The sequence below is a fragment of the Podarcis filfolensis genome (genome assembly GCF_964270895.1).
Source record: "Podarcis filfolensis genome assembly, chromosome: 5".
Classification (NCBI taxonomy): Eukaryota; Metazoa; Chordata; class Lepidosauria; order Squamata; family Lacertidae; genus Podarcis; species Podarcis filfolensis.
In genome coordinates this window covers 81,848,970-81,868,465 of record NC_139608.1, presented here as the reverse complement: position 1 = coordinate 81,868,465, position 19,496 = coordinate 81,848,970, and the positions used below count along the sequence as shown (strand labels likewise).

Below are 19,496 nucleotides of genomic sequence, written 5' to 3'. Positions count from 1 at the left end.
TTCGGGAGTGGGGGGGGGGGGTGGATGCCCACAATCATATTCTGCCTGTCTGCATCAAGCCAGCCAAGATAAGCACAGCATGTTTAGTAGTAGGAGCTGTAAAGATAAAACTCCCAAGAGGGCAAATAGTTTCACACTCTCAGTTCTAGCAGTAGAAACCAAAGGAGGAGCCAACAGGGGTGTTTAATTACTCACAACGGGCCTCTACATGGTCACAGAAGATCCATATCGTTTTCTGTGAACAGAATTTATAGTTTTGGAGGACCCACTGTTCATGAAAGGTATCAAGTCCCCTTTTCCAACACTGCACTGCTCACAATTATAAGAGCATCTGCATGGGCAGCACAATGTGCGTATCAGCCAATTACAGACATGGCATGAACTAACTGCCTCTCAGGCTAAAATCCTATATCCACTTATGTGGGAGTAAGTCCCGCTGAACTCATTAGGAGTAAGTGGGTAAATGAATATAGGATTGCGCTGTTAGCTGCACATGTCCTACTCTTTGGACAGAGGTGCATTTAAGAAATTTAAACGCCACTGTTTTACATGCAAGCTTCTGATGTTTGACCAAAGTGCAAGAATCCATCTGGAAACAGTTTCATCTCTAGCTGAACATGTTTCAGCTCCCAATTATCTCTGAAAAGCTTTATAGGCTCTCAAGCCCTTTTGAAGGAGGACTTATTGGGACCACCCTTAGTCAAGCAGAAAAACACAGGCCACGTTGATTCCAGCACCACTGCTGGGCAGATTGTCCCAGCAAGGAGAAAAAGGATTGCTAGGCACAATCTTCTAGGAATTTATTCCGCACAGGTCCTAATCAAAAGGCAGGGAGTTGTATGAGATCGCAAATGGTTTACACAGGAATTGTACCTAGTTTCTTTTATTTCTTGTAAATTTTTCCCAGACATATTCTGAAGAATTCAGTAGCGTCAGAACCTTGTCATAGCTACGCTGGGACAACAATAGTCACACATACAGAGATCCACAGATAATTAAACAAAGCCTAGTTTTGCTCCTGTTCAAGGAGTGTAAAAGTGTAATTATACCATCATGGGAAGCTGTGCGATGCCACTTGTACAGCTGCAAAAAAGACAGATCAAAACCCATCTTTATGAAGGGCAGGAATATATGAATTTGGAGAGAAACAGATCTCCCCACAAACCCAAAGAAGAATTATAGCCAAGCTTTGGTTGGTTGGATTCTGCAACATATTAGATTAGCAGTGCTTTTTTTGTATTGGAAGCAAACCAGACTGGCTGGGGCAACCCAGCCAGATGAGCAGGGTATAAATATTAGTGTTGTTGTTGTTGTTGTTGTTGTTGTTGTTGTTGTTGTTGTTGTTGTTGTTGTTTTGCCTCAGAGCTGCTACTGAAATATGCCAGGTCATATCCCACCCATCCCCACTCTGTACCAGGCACCCATATCAGCCCATGCGAGTTCCCTTCGTTTCCCAACCGCAGGTAGCTATTGATGTGCAACGAGGTCTGGATAATGCAGGGAGATGCAAGAGACAAGGCTGACTAAACCAGAAAGGGGAAGCTTCACATAGGCTGACATTTTTGGAAGCAGCTGCATGTCAAACACCACATCTAGTTCCCTCTTGAATCTCTGTACAGAGGGGTTTTCCCCGCAAAGCCTGGAAGCTGTTAAGTAGATAGTCAAAACAGATGAGAGATAATAAAAAAGCGCTTCTGTTTTCCTGGTTCAAACTGCAGCATGGAGAATTCTCCCCGTGAACCAAATTAGTAGAGTGGAAAAGAGCAAGGATGGCAACTGCTTCAGCGCCAGTCAACCTATTTATATCTGCACATAGTAGGGATATAATTAGTAAGGCCACAATCTGAATAAAGCTATATTAAACTACAAGAGTTAAGGGGAAGAAACAAAGCATTCTTGGGGGGGGGGAGATGCAATCAAATGCCTTATGAAAAAGCACCCTTATAAATTAGGTGGTGTCTGTAAATAGCCTCAATTTCACACACACTTTCCAGAAAGCTTGATTGCTTGGAATTCCCTTAATGGAGGCCACCCAGTCTGCCAAACAGAATGTCAAGGTTTTCTAGATCTGGACAATAGAAACATCACATTTGACCCATATGGAGGCTTCCACTGGGGCGGGGGCGGGGGGGGGGGTTGGCGCAAAAGAGGACAGGGCTCCTGTACAGAAAAAGGGATTTCAGCATATGGGTGTTCTACCTGCTGGAATTCCCTCTTCTACACAATGGTTAAAGGTGCAGGAACCTTTGCCTCTGGTCACTCTACTTTCACTTGTTTTGCAGTTTGTACGAGTTGGTAACAAAGGCTGTCATTCTGCTGTCTTACAGCGGAAGAACTGGCACCACATGCTGGGGCCCCATAATAATTATTTTCTTATTTCCAGACACATGAGGTTAGGCTGAGAGTGCAGGAAAGCCCAGGGAGAATGCTTGCTTTGTGGGATTTTAAGGAGGCAATTTCAGAAACAAAGAGTTGCAGGTGGGTTGGGAGAGAGACAGTGAATAGGGGGCAGGAATGTGTCACTCTTAGGAACACAGGATGGCCAAATCAGACCACTGGTCCACCTAGCTCAGTACTGTCGGCACAAACTGGCAGTGACTCTCCAAGGTTTCAGACAGAAGGCAAGCTCAGCCCTGCCTAGCCATGCCAGGAATTAAACCTCCGACCTTTTGCGTGCAACACACGGGATTGGCTGCTGAACTGCAGCTCTTCCTCTCAGCGGGGAGCTGACCTGTCTTTATTTTACAACAGTAGTGAAATCCTGTTTTGGCTCGGTTTCAGATTCAGGATGTGCGACACAATTACTATTCGTTTGGCTTTGGTTCCAATTTAAACAGCGGGGGGAAATAGTTTGGATTACTCTCAACTTAACCCCCCCACCGATTTCCCCCTATGGCTGCAGCAAGTCAGGGCAATGTGAGGCTCTTCTGCCTCCAGCATGACTGACCTGCCATTTTTGCCAAGTGCTGTCAGAGTTGCACAAGTCGCTGCCCCAGCCCTGAGTCTTACAATCTAATGAGATTAAGCCAGGGGTAGCCAACCTGGGATCTTCAAGATGTTACAGACTCCAAAAACCCATCAGCCCCAGCCAGCATTACCCATGGTCAGAGGATGCTGGGAGTCATAGGCTGGATCTAAGACACATCAAAGAAGTGTTCCAGTTTAAAGCGTTGTAAATTGAAACGGGAAAAACAGGTAGAGAAAAACGGGACTCCACGTTGCCATCTGCTGGCACAATGTTACATCGCACATACAACGCATATAAATCGCTTTTTCTTTACCATATCTAACCAAGTCCATAGTCTAAAACGTTTGCAGGGTGCCCCTGGGCTAGACAGTCAAAGGAAAGAAGGACAGAGGGATTTATTTTATTATTTTATTATTATTAAAATTTGTTCACCCTATTCCCGTAGATCTCAGGGCAGTTCACGACATAAAACCACAAGAAACAGGAAATACATAATACAAACAAAGACAACCCAATAATTCCCCCCCGCCTTCCACAACACATTTTAAAGGGGCATCAGATGTCAATCAACCCAACATTTTCGCCTGGTGCCTAAAGATATGTAGTGAAGATGCCAGGCAAGCCTCCCTAAAGGTGTATAATGAAGGAGGCAACCGATCCTCCCTGGGGAGAGCATTCCAGAAATGGGGAGCCACTGCAGAGAAGTCCCCGTTCTTGTGTTGCCACCCTCCAAAAGATAGTGAAGTGGGGGAAGCGGTTGGAGAATGACAGAGTGGAGGTTAGTTTTACACAGGCACGTAAACATGAATGGAAGGAACCAGGAGTTACACAGGAGCCAACTCCTAGGGGCCGTGGGGGCTTCAAAAAATATTTGAGGGGGTCGAGCCCCCACAAAGTTGATGGGCATTCCCATTCAAATGGTGCGTGTGCACTGTGTCATGTGAACGATTAACCGGGGTGGGGTTTACCTGGGCTCCCACAATATTTTATTCAAGTTGGCACCCCTGAGGAGTTAAGAAGTACAATGGTAAAGAGCAGTGAGGGAAGAAAGGTACGGCTGTGCTTTGGAGGATACGGTTTAGGTATAAAGTTTCCCAAATAGTGAAAAGGAATGAAAACGGATTTGGAGAAAGAGTAGAACAGAAAAGAGGAAGCAGGAGAATGAGGACATTTCAAAGTCAACAGAAGTTGGCAGACAGTATGTGAAGAAAGCCTGTCTGCACAGCATGTTTGAATAAATAATAACCATAATAATCTCCCAGTTCTTGTTGGCACAGCTATAAACTGTAACCAGCTTAGAAAACTCGGTCAAAATAATTAGCACAAGGTTTCTGGAGCTCATCACATCTGGCAAGTGGGTCACGGCGATTTAGAGCGAGATGACCCAAAAGAGAACAGACTGAAATAACCTGCGCAGTGGTCTTGCTTAAAATGATTATTTTCCCCAAAGCCAGGAAATTATCTAATTAGTGATTTATTTTTTCTCCTAATGGTGACTGTCTAGCAGGACCTAACATGTCTGTCTTAGTCTTGCTAGGTTCTGGAAATTATTCTTTAAGCCACCTTCATTATCATAGCTAGGAAAGTGGGGTAGAAATTCTTCAGAGAAAAAGAAAACAGTAGTATTCAATGGGATGAATAAAGTCAGGAAAATAGTATTATAAAGCGTAGTTTTATTATTATTTTAACACCTTCTGAACCACTGTCTCAATGTTATTTACACAAAAGATAATTAAAAACAGTTAAAAACACAAATGCAACAAATACATTTAAAACAAGACTAAAGCTCTCGAAGTGGCCAGGTCTTGAAGGACACTTGCTTTGTTATCTATTATCAAACAGAAGATACCCAACACCTTTCTCCATACACTCATCATAAAATAAAATAAAAACCTGCTTGCCTCATTTGCCTGTCATGCAGAGTCAAACAATGGCTTAGCATTAATCTGCAGGCTTCTGGAGAGGAGATTGCAGTTGCTTCGCTCTTTCCTAATCCATTTGCTGCTGCATCGCCCTGAGCTAAACCATACTTTGGTTTAGTGTGTCATCCAAGCCCAGACTCGTGGGCAAACAGCATGCCATAAGCCATAGAGTAAGCACTGGTTACAGCTCTTGGTTAGCCTGCAGAGAGCTAAAACAGATGGAAAATTCCAGGAAGGAGACTGCAAATGCTTTTCGCCTCCTTGGTTGAGAAAAGCAGTTGCAATCTCCTTCCTAGAGCCCACACACTCACATTCAACCATGGTTTTGTTTAGTGTGATGTCAAAACTAAGCCATTAAGACCATAAATATACCATTATAGGAGTACCTTACGATCCAACACATTTTTACCTATGCATCTGATATAAAAAGTTATCTCTCACAATTAATTTATTAAAAACTAATATATGAAATGTATGCTAAGTTTAACTTAACTACTTTCTTTAAAAGAAAAAGCAACTGCTTAACTATATTCTAGGACAGTGGTTACTAATCTTGCCCCCTCCCTGCAAACCACTTGAAAATTGGGTCCCGTATGATGATTTTTTCTGTCTGTTGTAGCAATTGAAATGCACTGTGCTAGATACTGTGTGATTTATTTTTTTTGTAACTGTATTTTTATAAAGCTCGCAGATCATGTATGGTTCACAGACCACAGTTTGGGAGCTTCTGTTCTAGGTTCACATGGTCGGCTGGCCTCACTGTGCCGCTATGCAAACTAAAAAGACAACCAGAGGAAGATCAGCAATGGTAGGCACACAATTATCCAGGAATGCTTACCTGCCATTACTTAACTTCTCACTGAGGAACCCCAGGTAAGCACCCAAGGAACCCCAGCACAGTTTGGAAACCACTATGTTGAATGACATGCCCACATCCCTGAAATGTGGGCCTCAAGCAGTGGAGGTTGGTCTATGAGGACAAATGGAGAATCACCCTCAGGCAGCCCTCACCTGTCTCCTCACCTGGTTCTGCCTTTCATTGGCTCTGGCTCCACCTACTCCTGTCTGTCACCACTAGCAACAAGAGAAAGAGTACAGCACCCAGGTTGTTAATTGGGTTGCAGAGATATAGCCTATTTATATATTTCCTTTTATGGTTACCTGCTCATGCAACTGTGTGTTCTTCCTATATGAAGCTAGGCCACTTGTGTGTTATCTGTGGAAACCTGCTAATTCACCCAGCCTGGTAGGTTTCTAAGCACGGGCCTTCAGCAGGAAGTATCCTAAGGGGTAACACAATTAATTCATTGTGCCTCAATAAAAAAAGTAAAGGTAAACCCTCTGGATGGTTAAATCCGGTCAAAGGTGACTATGGGGTTGCGGCGCTCATCTCACTTCTCAGGCCGAGGGAACCGGTGTTTGTCCACAGACAGCTTTCCTGGTTATGTGGCCAGCAGGACTAAACCGCTTCTGGCACAATGGGACACCTTAACAGAAACCAGAGCGCACAGAATTGCCGTTTACCTTCCTGCCACAGTGGTACCAATTTATCTACTTGCACTGGCGTGCTTTCGAACTGATAGGTTGGCCGGAGCAGGGACCGAGCAATGGGAGCTTACCCTGTTGCAGGGATTCAAACTGCCAAACTTCCAATCAGCAAGCCCAAGAGGCTCAGTGGTTTGGACCACAGCGCCACCCTCTCCCCACCCTCAATAAAACACAGTATGAATACATCAAGTTCATTCATTCATTTAACAAATGTATTATGCTAGCCAGAGACCATGATTTGGCGAGAGAGTGGGAGGGAATTAGAGCAACCAAGCACCTCTGCCATCAAGATTTATTGGAAAAAATGGAATATTAGCCAACTGTAAATGCTACATAAGCACAAACAGTTACTAACCATATCTACTCAGAAATGTCCCACTGATTTCAATGGGGCTTGCTGCCAGGTTATCAGTGTTCAGATTGCAGTCTAGGCCTCTCATTTTTGAAGAGGACAGCAAGGGGAAGCAGAAAGCCAAAAACCCTTATCCCCACTGTGATCTCTTTGGAAGCTGTTGGAGGCTGAAACTGACAGCAGTCCCTGCAAAAACAGAGAAGGAATATTCAGTAAAGCTGTCTTAGCTCTTCCAGAGTCCTAAAACTATTCTAGGTTGGGTGGACAATAATGCCGAGCTGTCTATTCCTTCCTCCACAAATTACCAGGGATACTGACTTGTTTTTCCATAAAAATCTTGGTGGATTTGCATAAGTTCAGAACAAACAAAGCAAAAGTCTACAAGACATATTCTAACAGCCTTTGCTTATACTGCTTTTAGAGACATTTGCAACATGGTGAGCTGACTTACTGGATAGCTGCCTGATTATATTTTCTGAGTACACCTTTTACATTTATTTGCTTGCTATCAGTTTCTGGCTGTACAGTCTGTCCTCACTAGGTAATTAAGTTAATTGCACTGAAACACTTCTTTACAATATGCCATCTCAGGTTTGAAACATAACACAATTTATAGGCCGGAGTGCCACAAGAATCACAATTTCTGAAAGCAACGCCTTAAATTTTGTGGCAATCAACAACACCCTCCATGCATCATTCTACACTAGTCCAAGAAGGAAAGCCAGAGCAACAGTCTCATATATTCATTGGTACACCCTGTTCTAGAAGCGAGAGCATCTTCTAGAGCAGAGGTCAGCAACCTTTTTCAGCCTTGGGCCGCTCCACCATCCCTCAGACCATGTGGTGGGCCAGACTATATTTTTTTTGGGGGGGATGAATGAATTCCTATGCCCCACAAATAACCCAGAGATGCATTTTAAATAAAAGGACACATTCTACTCATGTAAAAACACACTGATTCCCAGACCATCCGTAGGCCGGACTGAGAAGGCAATTGGGCCGCATCCAGCCCCCAGGCCTTAGGTTGCCTACCCCTAGAGACTGTGGACAGAAGTCAGAGCCATAGCTACAGGGGGCTAGCCAGGTTTTTTGCCCCAGGTGAAGCCTCCAAGGGCTCCCAGCCTCTGTGTGTGTGTGTATGTGTGTGTGTGTGTGTATGCAAATACGCATGTTTTTCTTCCTCTCTCATCCAATGAAGCTGAAGGGTGGGACAATTCAGGACAGACAAAAGAGATGCTTCCTTCTAATCGTCATCTCACCCAGGAAGCAAAATAAGTAAACAAGAATTGACTGTGCCACATTTTAGTTGGTGGCCAAGGAAGAGCGATGTTGACACCTGCTGATATATTTATGACTTCTTCTTTTTTTACTCCCTTGATGTTCTTCCTGTAAATAATCAGCACTCCATTCAATATGAAATATATATCTACATGACATTGCTATCCAATTGTCGTTCTCCCATGTTTTTGACCTTTCGCCTATTTTCGGATCACAGAAAATTCACCTATTTTGGGGGGGGGGGGGAAGACACAGAATAGTAGTGCAATGTCTGTAAATATAAATCACCTCAGCGCCGTGCTTTGGCACATGGAGTGATGTATCAGGTGGGTAGACTCATTGTTATGCATCTATTTTTGCACACCTCCACTATTTGTGCCGGTTCTATTTAACCATGTGCCATTTTAAAATTGGTGCCGACTCAAATTTCTGCCTTAAAAAAAAAAATGCTGTGTGAAAATTTGTGCAAAAGCACTTGTTCTACTGCAAATTTAAAATCACACTGCTTTTACAGCTAGGGTCATTTTAATGCCATGTTGATTTTTGCCAACCTTTCAAATCACGGGGCTGACTTAAAAACAAAACAAAAAAGAGTTATTAAAGTAATCACTTACTAGCACCTAAATAAGCAAGTGCTTTAGCATACACTAAATGATTTATTTTAAAAGTCAACGAGGGAAAATATTTTTTAAATTATGTACAGAATGTGCCCTTCCCAGCCCACATGGCTATGTCACACCCACTAGTGGCAGGAAATGGAAAGCCAATTGAAATTCTACATACCGTATTTTTTGCTCTATAAGACTCACTTTTCCCCTCCTAAAAAGTAAGGGGAAATGTGTGTGCGTCTTATGGAGCAAATGCAGGCTGCGCAGCTATCCCAGAAGCCAGAACAGCAAGAGGGATTGCTGCTTTCACTGCGCAGCGATCCCTCTTGCTGTTCTGGCTTCTGAGATTCAGAATATTTTTTTCTTGTTTTCCTCCTCCAAAAACTAGGTGCGTCTTGTGGTCTGGTGAGTCTTATAGAGCGAAAAATACGGTACATTTATTGCACTTAGATATTACTTTAAAAAGTCATGGCTTCCCCCCATTAATTCTGGTAGCTGTAGAAGGGTGCTGAGAATTGTTAAGATTGCCCTATTCCCCTCACAGAGCTACAACAAACAGAGTGGTTTAGCAATCAATCCTACTTTACAGGGAACTCTGCTAACTGTAGCTCTATGAGAGGAATAGGAGGTCTCCTAAGAACTCTCAGTGCCCTCAACTACACCTCCCAGAATTATTTGGGGGAAGCCGGTTAGCAATTTCACTCCTCCGATGCTGCAGATGACATTGTTGTAAATCAAATGCTTGTCTAGGACCAGTCTGGGAAAGGAAGAATGTCTGTTTGAACAGGAAGCACCAGAAGCCCAAGGAAGCTACAAGGAGCTTTGGGGCAGGAGGGGCCAGTGGCAAGAATTGTGCCAAGCCCAGCTCTACCCAGGCACTTGCTCTGATCACGCAATGCATCACCTCACCTACCCTGGTTGATTATTATTCTGAATATGCATGGGTGTATATGCGAGACTGTTTGAAGTGGTATGGTGCAAATGTGGCATAATCTCATTCTGGGTTTGCATAAATGAGCATCTGGAGACAAATTATGTATTCCGGCTGAAGATCTGGTCCTTATTAGGTCAACTCATTTACTTCAAAAAGGTGACAACAGGATGATACACAGTCTGTTGGTGGAGCCCTTGGTGACTCACCAGTGAATGCCCATTCATTCTTAACTTTTATCATGTTGCCAAGTCATGATGGCTTTTTCCATCTTGGCATTTTTAAAATATATATAAAAAAGCAGGGGAAAGTCTGCATCAAACTGTACATGATTTCATAAAGGTGGAATTCTACTGACCACCGAGTTTGTTTATCTAGAAAGAAGAGAACACTCTGCCCCTGTTATATTGGGGACAGGCACCAAACTGTGAGAGCTGAGCACATGGAATTCAGCTGGCTTCCTACCGGACTATTTGTATAACAGGAGGAAGGGCTGAAGTTCAGTGACAGCAGAACACATACTATGTATGCGAAAGATCCCAGTTTCACTCCTTGGCATCTCCCGGGAAAGACTCCTGCCCATGGAGAGACACAGCCAGTTGGTGAAGAGAATAGGCGAATGGTTTTTTTCCAATAGAATCATAGAAATGTAAAGCTGGAAGGGACCCCAGCAGTCATCTAGTCCAACCCCCTGCAATGCAGGAATCTCAACATGCGGTCCCCCATACAATTTGAAACCATACCAGACCCTGCTTAGCTTTGCAAATGTGCCAGCAGTTTCACTGTAGCAGCACAAGGAAGCTTACTATTTATTTATTTATTTAGTAAAATGTATTTGCCACTTGGTTGTAAAACAAAACAAGAGCTCAAAACAGTTTCAAACCTACAGAAATGGGATTGTCACCACAATGAAAGTATATGGAAATATGCAAAGTAAATGTCATTTTGGTACTTGTAATATATGAACCTTCAATCATAACTACAACTTATTTACATTTATTTGCATTTAATATACAAATCTCCAGTCATGTATACATGTTATACCAGCACACCATGCTTCTGAGTAGTGTTGGTGCAAAGGTTCTCCCTGCAATCTAACAGTTACATTTCATCAGCATCTCTGCACAGACAAGGCCTGCACAGACCCTACATGTCCTCTTCTAATCCCTAGAGCAAGAGCTAACATCCCTGAGAAAGAGCCTTTAACAACAGAAACCCTGGCTTTCTCAAATTTGGCTTAACGTGATAACACTGCAGCTGGTATGCAAAAATCACATACTTCCTGAAGGTGAACAGAAGCGACATTCTGTTGAACAAAATAAGGTTATTGAGCACAGGTCTAGCTTTCAAGGGAAGATAAAAATCAAAGATATTTTCATCTGCTAATAGTCAAGACAGCTACATTACAAATGATGCTTATGATAATCCACTCAGCAGCTCACTATTCTGATGTGACATTTTTCTATGAATATATAAATAAGAGATAGAATTGTTCATTTCTTAACTTCTCATTTCAGCGAGAGAGAAAATCATCATTCAGGCAGGCAATCGGAATCAAAGTACATGTGTCTCCTCCTCTGACATGCAGGGAAATTAGGCCAAGCTGTAGGAATTTGTCTGCTCTGCGTGGGAATAGCTCTAAGCTGGGTTCCCTCTTTGCACCAACATATTGTACATGCATAGTTGGAATTGGCCGAGTGGGCTCTCCATCTCGCTCCCCTATCCACCCAAGGAAATGCCACCTCTTTCTCTTTCCTAAGCTGCCACTTCCCCCAGTCCTCCTGACTCAAATCCTGCCAAGTGCTATGGGCAAAGTGGCAAACTGGGACTATGGGCTTTAAAAGGTGGTTTTCAACTGGGGTTGCGGATTTGCAACACATGCACAGAACGGTGGATTTGCCTAGGACCAGCATCCAGGAGAAATGTCCTATTTATCCAGTGAGGAAGATCTTCCCCTTAATCCCAGAAGTGTGGGGCCTTTGTAGAAATTAAAGGAAAGGGCACTTTGCACATGCCAAAGGGGTATCAGTCTGTAAGTCCTTTTATTTCCTGAGAATCACTGCAAAACTCAAAAGGTACTATCTTCTCAATTACTTCATGTGCCTGGGCTGACATCAAAGGCAGGCTCTGGTGAGCCACTGATGCCTGCCTCTTAGCTGGCCCCCTAGTGAGCTCCTCTCTGTCTGGAATACAGTGGTACTTCAGGTTACATATGCTTCAGGTTACATACACTTCAGGTTACAGACTCCGCTAACCCAGAAATAGTGCTTCAGGTTAAGAACTTTGCTTCAGGATGAGAACAGAAATTGGGCTCCAGCGGCGCGGCAGCAGCAGTAGGCCCCATTAGTGGTGCTTCAGGTTAAGAACAGCTTCAGGTTAAGTACGGACCTCCGAAACGAATTAAGTACTTAACCTAAGGTACCACTGTACAGGCAATTTCTTGTACAAAGCCTGAAGTGGGAAACTTTGGGGGTGGGGAAAGGAGCAGCGGACAGGAGCCCAGGAGAATAGTTCCCCCCCCCGGGATCCTACATTTAAATCAAAATTGCCTGAATTTTCCCCAAGGGCAGCCATCTCACACTTTCCACTGTATTTGCTACCACTTTCCTTATTGTGGAAAGTCCAATGTTTTGGGGAAGAGGGTTCAACTCCCAATTGCACAACCGGAATTTGTTGGTATGTGGTTGAAATTAGTGACTGTCTTGAGGCACCCTTGACATAAGTTTGTTAGGCTCTTGGTCTGGGGGCTAAGCACTAAATTACGGCTCACAAGAACGCACCACTTGATGCAATGTGTTGGGTTAAATTTCTGGACTGATGGTCCATTCGCCGAAATGAAGAGTAGGCAAGCAAGTTATTCAACGGTAAGGGAAGAATGTTTGTAACTGAAACTGGTGGTGTTTTCGTTGTCGTCACCAGTTCCAGCACTACTGCTCCATTCGCATTAAATAATAATAAAAAACACCTTGTATACACAGTCCTTCATCTATTTTGGAGTTCGTGTTCTAAGTGCATAATGTGTTCTTCTCCGTGAGGCATATCTTCATCTGGCCATCTGTGGAGATCTGGGATTCTCAGATCTACAAGACGTTCACTGTATGTTATGCCATGAACATCAGCTGCCTCTTTGTCTCCCTTCACACAAAATGGCTGCTGTCAGCAGTCTGGAACACAAATCGCCTACCGATCCCTGATCAAAAAAACTGTCGAATGCCTGACTCTGTTGCATTTTCCCCTAGATGAAGCCCCTTTCTGAAACAAGCCTTTGCTCTAGAGCTCTGCTAACCATCAGAGCATGTTTTCCAAGCCTTGTTGCTTTGTGTGTTTTGTCAGACTATAAAGCGGTGTACTCCGGTCATGGTGCTTGAGACGGATGGAAAGCTCTGACAACACATACTGTCATACCAGAGTCCCAAATATAGAAAAAACTCCACAGAGAATATTCTGTAAGGCCTCTGTATGTCAGTCTTATTGTTGCATCTCTCTTTTAATCACATGCAATCGCTGTGCAAGGCAAAACAGGCCTACTCACTCGGTCTCTTATCAAATTCATATTTTCTCTGTTGGAGAAAAGAAGCGTACTGGGAGGGTGGGTGGGTACAGGTGGGTGGGTGAGTGAGAAAGAGAGAGAGAGAGAGAGAGAGAGAGAGAAAGTTTTCTAAATTGTAAGTGGTGCTGTTTCTAGAAGTTGGAAGAAGAATGCAATAGAACTCTGAGTCAGGAACTTTCCCATCAGTTCCTCCCGCAGGGATGCTTTCTTTTTCTCAGCAGTCCTGACTTTGAAGAGTGAGAAGCAAATGTCCAGCAGAGGTTCAAGGACCTGGAATGATGGAGGCTTTGGCTCAGAGAAGTCTGTTGTTCTTTGGGATTCTCCAATTGCAACTTTAAAAGCCTGTACTGAAGGAAGTTTGATGCTTTGATCCTAGGTAGGCTTGCTACTTTTTTTGTAAAAATAAAAAAAAAACCACCAAGGCTTAGAGGAACAGGAGGTAGAGACCACCCGTTCTATGAAAATAACAACTCCAGGGCAGATTAAGGGTCACATCAGACATTTTTTTTTAAGCATTAACTTTTGCTTCCTATGTTTGTATGGCTCCTCACTATTACCAAATAAATTACAGCATTTAAAACCACTCCTGTGTGCATTATTCTTACAGCAATATTGCAGCAGAGTGCTACAGTTTCTCCAAGGTGTTGGAAAATGGGTAGCCCAGCAAAACTAGTATGGGAGTTCTACGTTAGAATGACCAGGCCTTGAAATGAAAAGTTTGACCAGATTCACTAGGCCCCAACAATCTTGCTTCTGGGTTTACACATTTCATTCTACGAGCAAAACTATATGTCTGAAGTTGACCTATCTTATAGCTTTACTTTCCTTGGCTAATTTGTTCTGTATAAGATTTGAATCACTTTTCTGAACGATTCACTAAGTGTCCTTGGAACTAATCTTAGCCTCCCTAGTGGAGGGTAAATTACATTCCTTAGGTAAACTATTAAATTAAATGGGTAAGCTCAAATGCTTAATTCCATGATGATATAGTATATATTCTGTGATGGGATGTGTAGTCTGTGGATGAGATTGTGTGCTTTAGTTGCTGGCTATGCACTTATTTTGAGTTCTTGTTTTGTACAGTGCTACCTCGGGTTACATATGCTTCAGGTTACAGACTCCGCTAACCCAGAAATAGTACCTCGGGTTAAGAACTTTGCTTCAGGATGAAAACAGAAATCGTGCTCTGGTGGCGCAGCGGCAGCAGGAGGCTCGATTAGCTAAAGTGGTGCTTCAGGTTAAGAACAGTTTCAGGTTAAGAACGGACCTCTGGAACGAATTAAGTACTTAACCTGAGGTACCACTGTATTTGCAGCACACTGTACTGGTCCAGGCTATGGAAAATTGATAGCAGAGCTGCATAACATCTCTGGGAGGTGGGGAAGGAGAGGGCAGTTTCTTCTTGAATGAGAATTCCACCCCAAAGTGAGTCTCTCGCTTGCCTTGAGATGGAAAGAGTTTCGTCATTCTCTGCTCCATGTATTGCACTCATTATGAAATGCATTAGTATACCAATGCTCTCAAATTAAATATTTAAGAACATAAGAAGAGCCCTGCTGGATCAGACCAATGGTCCATCAAGCATCCTGCTCTCACAGTGGCCAGCTAGATGTCCATGGGAAGCCCCCTATCAGAACTTGAGCACAACTGAACTTGCAATTTCCACCAACTGGTATTCAGCAGCAGGCTGCCCCAGACAGGGAGGTAGCTCATAGACATCACAGCCAGCCACTGATAGTCTTACCCTCCATAAATTTGTCTAGGATAAACAAGTAGGTTTCTCCACACCAAAGCTAGACATATACAACTGATGAGCAATCTTTCCTTACCAAATGTTTATCGCTAGAGTGACTTCCAAAGCCCCAAGCATGATTAACACCAAAAGCAAACAAGCAACACAAATTGCGAAGCAAAGCTGAAAGTTTGCAGTCTCCAGTTCAAATGGTTCTCAGTTTAAAAGCTGGGTTGACAAGCCAAAGCCTCTTCTAATCCTGAGATAGCTAAATATGAATCTTGTTTCAAAGAGAAGATATAAAATACAGAATCCCTGATACAGTATCTGCTGACAGACTTGTTAAACTTTCCACCTAGCTTGAAACTTGAGATGTATATTTTTAAAAGTTAAGCATTCCCCAACTTTGTATAACAATAATAATTTATAATATATATATTTATTTATACCCCGCCCATCTGGCCAGGTTGCCCCAGCCACTCTGGGCATCCCCCAACACATATTAAAACATAATAAAATGTCAAAAATTAATAATAACAATCCAATACAATACAAAAAAAATCACAATAACTTTAAAATAAACAACTTATATCAAATAAATAAATATTCAATAATCCATTAAAATATAGTAGTGTATTTAAAATTAGGCTAAGAAAAGTTAAAAGTGTTAGCTTTATCATCCTAACAAGCTACAGAAGGGAAGCCACAATTCTTCATTTGTGAATCTGACTTAAAAGTCTACAAGCCAATTGCAGATACTATTTCCTATGGATTTCTGGTAGGTTACTTTCCCCTGTTCTTGACACAGGCTATTTATCTTTAACAGTGGCATCACATGTCGAAATTCAGTAGGTACAACTCTTCTTCCCCTCCAGTGATGGAGAAAGCAGTACCTATTGGATTTCTGCCTGCTCACTACTCACTATAAGACACACCCTTGCCTAGTGAAATGGTGGCAGCATTACATAAAATCTATACTTGAGAGATCAGCACAGTGCAGTGGACAGAGTAATCCCTGTTTAGTCATGAAACTCAGTGAGTGATCTTGGACTAGTCAACATAAACTCAGCATCTTCCAAATCACAGATAGTTGATGTGATAAAATGCCCTGAGCTTCTGAAGGAAAGCTGGAATACAGGTGTAATAAAATAATAATAATTATGAAAGCATTTTGCATCTAAAGGGTTCCCAACCTTTTTATCGGCCCTGCTTGTCAGGCCAAGTCTCTATGTCATAATTTAGGCAATCTGCTTCTTCTTTAAAAACACTTGAACTCCCGCTCTGCCTTCATCTGTAAGTGACTGTCAAGTAGTAATTAAGTTCTAAGTTCAAATGGCCAAAGACGCATGCAGGCTACCATGCAGTTAAAACACAGCAGAAAATGATGTTCAACAAAACACCTACACAGAGCACTTAATGCAACAAGGATGATGAGTGGAAAACACTTGGCTTTATTGGGTCTCCCTCTAAGTGTGCTCTCCACTCTTTCCATTTAAGCTGACTCATCTGCCATCATTGTGATGTCAGGTGATTGATTGACAGGTGGGAGGGCTTGCCCACCAATCAAAGCAGCTGGTGGGGAATGCCTGCCAAATCTTGTTCCCAACTCCTGACATGCAAAGATGTTTGGGATGGCCCCATTCAAGCAGGCAGGTCATCATGAGATAAAAGCATGTCTGGCCCAAGGCACCTCAACATTTATACATCTCCCCCTCAAAATGGTTAAGGTATTTCAACACCACCCAGAAAGGTGTAATTGGATGGACACACCTAGCCCAAGACAACCCAAATTCTACAAAGAACTATTTTTTTAACGGCTCATAGTTAAGACTGAGGACATAGAATCACAGAATTGTAGAGATGGAAGGGACCACAAGGGTCACCTTGTCCAACCCCCTGCAATGCAAGAATCTTTCAGCCAATGTGGGGCTTGAACCCGCAACTCTGAGATGAAGAGCCTCATATTCCAACAACTGAGCTATGTTTACATCAAAGCAGAGGTGAGCAATCCAGTACACAGCAAGCCAAACTACACCTGGAATGGAATGTGGGGCTGTGGGAATTCCATTTCTCTTCACATGCTTGAACCAAGTTCATATTTGGATTGGGGAGGGGGGCTTTTAGGAGTAGCCAAAAATTTGTGTGCATGTTTACAAAACCCAAGCTCTATTTGTTAGTAAGATATCTGAGGTTCCAAAGAGTGCCGCAGGACTGTCATTAATCTGAGGCTAGGAAGCGCATAAAACTGAGGGCGGCGCTACTTTCCTGGGCAGAATATCGTTGCGGGACAGAACTGAAGTCAAAGTGCGGCGTCCAACCAAGTTGTTTCTCCTTACAGTACTGCTCTCATTCCAGGTGGCCAGAACTGCTGGAGTGGAATTTTCCTGCAACGAGCAACATTAGTCACTGGCACACAGAGAGGGCCAAGTGACCTCACCATCCTTTAGTCAAAATAAATTTAACTAATTTGGAGGAGCTGGACTGATGGCTTTTATACTCCCTTTTCCAAGCTTATTTTCTTGAGGTAGTCAAAAGTTGTCCTTCAACAGAATCCAAACGAAACATTCTGGAGAATGTATTTCATGGTTGTTACAGTCTAATTCTGAATTAGTTGTAAACTTCCTTGGGTTTTCTTGTAAAAAGAAAGGTGGTACATAAGGGTACAAAATATTACATGGCCTGTATTTCAATGTTAAACTGCAGAGGTTTGGCAATAATGGAAAATCTGTTGCTGACACCACATATTTCACAGACATGTTTCGGGAAACATCCATGCAGATCTCCATCATAAGGCCAGTGGAGTGCCGGGGAAAGGGGAAGTTCTCGGAGGAAAAAGCTGATACCCCTCATTCAATTCATGTAAACATTTTAGGAGACCAAGTAAACATAACAACTAAAAAAGAAGACAACGCACTTCATCACATTTGGAACTTAAATCAGTGTGTGTGTTGATGAAGAGCTAAAGTTCTCATAGGTACACAATTCATCCCTGGAACCAGCTGTAATGAATGATTTGTATTCATTTGGTATACGTAAGGCCTTTGGCACATTATTTACTGAAGTGTAGTTCCATGCAATAAAATTCAACTAAGCATTAGCTCGTTAGACTGAGTTTAGTTACTGCATTACATACAGAGGAAGGTGTGGGATCCTGTGTGGTTGAGCTAAATAAAGTTCCAATAAAGTCTATAGTGTGCCTATCTAGGCCATAGACCACATCCACTGTGAATGTGCTATGATAGTAATTGTTGTAAGTTCACCATGGTCTTCCTTTAGTGTTCAAAGCCCTAATAACTGTATATACCAGGAACAGGCAAACTCGGCCCTCCAGATGTTTTGGGACTACAACTCCCATCATCCCTGACCACTGGTCCTGTTAGCTAGGGATGATGGGAATTGTAGTCCCAAAACATCTGGAGGGCCGAGTTTGCCTATGCCTGATATATACATTCAAATAAGACCCTCTGTCCTACTCACCATTGACAAAGTGCCTATCTTGGAAAATAAACATTTCCAGCAGACTACCCCCCTATTTTGCCATATTTTGCTTCAGGCTACTTCCTTTTAGACTACAGGAGAAATATATTATTGCTTTCCGTAATGGGTACACTTCATTGGGAAAATAATAAAAAGGTTAGTTTCAAAATGCTGGGATGAAAATTTGGATTTAAACATCCTCTAATCCTCTAGCTGGCCTTCAGGCTTCTTATAGGCTAAAAATAAAATGTTCCAATATTTGTAGGGCTGTGAAACAGCCATTTCAAGGCACATTTAAATGCCTATGTTTGGTATTTTGCCTCTTCATAGATTTAGCTGAAGGAAGGAAAGTATTTTGCATTTCCCATCTATAACACTGAGCATCTTTCATCTGTGTTCAAAGTCCAGGGAGGGTGGGAGATTGAATCGGAAAGTCCATAGACAGAAGTCACTGTTATATCCTAAAAGATTATCTTCAATGCTGGGAGCTCACTGTGATACAAGACTTACAATGCAGGGGATGATAAAGGTGGAGAATTTGGCCCTGGAATAATGGCTTTGTGCCAGAATACATCATGATTTTTTTTTTATAGTCTATGCCTGAAGGAGAGTGATGGTTTTAAGAATGAATGGAAAACAAGAGGCTTCATCAGAATTCCAAGTCAGGAATAAGGCCCACAAGTGACCCCCAAACAGGGATGGCTTGAAGATTCACAGTGTCACAGTTTGTCAAAGTAAGTCAGAGACATTCTGTGTAATGCTAAGCTAAACCATGGCTAGGTGTGAATATGTGTATGTGGGGGAACAGACAGCATAAATCATGATTGCTCCTCTTCTTCCCCCTGTCCTCCTGCTGCTGCTGTGTTACCCAAACCCAACCCATGGTTTAGCTTAGCATCATGTCCCAACCCAGGTTGTGGTTTGTCTCCCCCAGACAAACCATGATTGGCAAGCCAAGAACAAACCTTGGCAGTGATTTGGTGTAGTTTTGCATGCAAACCGGGCCATTGAAAAAGTGAGGTTGTTTTTGTCCAGAGGAAGCACACAAATACATGCATTACCTCTGTGAAATCACCTTATGCATATCCATTGTTTTTAGTGTGTGCGTGCATTAACATTTAAGGTGTCTG

General features: G+C 42.7%; 1 protein-coding gene across 15 annotated transcripts in view; it reads right to left on the bottom strand.

Moving 5' to 3' along the window:
* Positions 1–19,496, bottom strand: part of LOC310762901 (calcium-activated potassium channel subunit alpha-1) — a 564,221-nt gene that overhangs the window by 510,870 nt on the left and 33,855 nt on the right. The gene's annotated exons all lie outside the window — the stretch shown is intronic.